This window comes from Myotis brandtii, unplaced genomic scaffold (assembly GCF_000412655.1).
Source record: "Myotis brandtii unplaced genomic scaffold, ASM41265v1 scaffold215, whole genome shotgun sequence".
Lineage (NCBI taxonomy): Eukaryota > Metazoa > Chordata > Mammalia > Chiroptera > Vespertilionidae > Myotis > Myotis brandtii.
The window spans coordinates 1,515,801-1,517,362 of record NW_005358043.1 but is presented as its reverse complement, the minus strand read 5'-3'; positions in this window follow the sequence as shown (position 1 = coordinate 1,517,362).

Genomic DNA, 1,562 nt, shown 5'->3' with positions numbered 1-1,562 from the left:
GCGCGCGTTCCTCTCTCCAACCTGAATTGCAAACCGCACCTTTGGGGGAAGTCTAACCTTTCCGTGGGGAGAAGCAGGGCTCGTCTGAGATCATGTAGTCGCGCTGCTTGAGAGCCGTTGCCTCCGGGTTAGTAGCCAATCTCTGGATGCCGATAACAGCCACTCAAGATGGCGCGGTCTCGTGGCTGAGCCGGCGCTCCGGGGGAGGTTTCAGCCTCAATCTCTAACCGTCCCCTTTTTCTAGGAGTTCTCTGTCTTTCCTGGCTGCAGACTGTCTCTCAGCTGAATCTCCTCTGCTTATTTGGGCTGTATGTTACCCGTTTCAGCTGCTCGCCCTTATCTGCTCTGGGACAAAGCACCCACATGTCCGTCTAAACCTCCGCCATATTTTTCTCTCTCTCTCTCATCATTGATTTTTCTATCTCTCTCTCCCTCTCCCTTCTTCTCTGAAATTCATAAAAATATATTTTTAAAAAACCACAATCCAATTAAACAATGACTAAAGGACCTACATAGGTACTTCTCCAAAGAGGACATACAGCTGGCCAGTAGACATGTAAGGTTTATAGTCTTGTAAATACTAAAAATATGGCACTGACTATGTATGAGGCACTTCCTAAGCCTTAACTTAACCCATTTAATCCTCGAAACAGGCTCGTGTTATTATTTGTAAGTGGCAGAGCTAGGATTTGAAATCAGTCTGTCAGATCTACTAACTACTATCTACCACCCCTCCAGCCCTATTGCTTTGGTGAAGAGTGTGCTATGCAAAACTTTTGCTTAAATAAATAAGTGTGATGGTCCTAAGAGGCCCATTGTGTGTAATAAACTAACTTCCTTCCTATGAATCTTTTTTTTCCTTCTGTGCTTTAATGCTCCACAGGCCCCCGGCCCGGCCATCAGCCCCGGTGGGGCTTCCCCTCCACTCACTCATTTGGTCTGAAAAATCCTCGATAATATAAAAATAACCACAAATTCTCTGTGTCTGTCATATGAAAACTGAGCAAAAATTATCCCAACGCACATTACCTTAAAACAAAACATCTTGGAAAAAATACAACACAGGTTTTTAACTTCTGCAGTCTTTTTTTCAGATAAAACACTAGTAAAATAGGCTTCTTAGAAAGTAGTGACATATCAACCACATTATACACATCGTTACAGTACAAGGGAATGAGGCCAAATACCCAGCTGTGTCTCAGGCGATGAGGGAGGGGCCGCCGCATGCGGCTTGTGTGGCCTTTCTCCTGAGGTCGCAGTCACTTGAGCAAGAGCAGTAGACAGATGGACAGATGGACAGATGGACAGATGGCCCAGTGGGAAGACTGGTGCTCCCGGGCCGGCCGAGACCTCCAGGTCTCTCTGGCATGCAGGCTGCAGCTCGGGCCGCTGGGGCCAAGAGCAGCACAATTGACCACAGAGCGCCCTCAACCTAAGCCGGTCGGTGACCCTGTTTCTAGGGGCGTGGGCGCCACAGACCCCGGCCCCAGGGGCAGCAGCGGCCGAGCAACTGACCCCTGACGGCTGGTGACCACAGCTGCCAGCCCTTCTCTGGGGAGCAT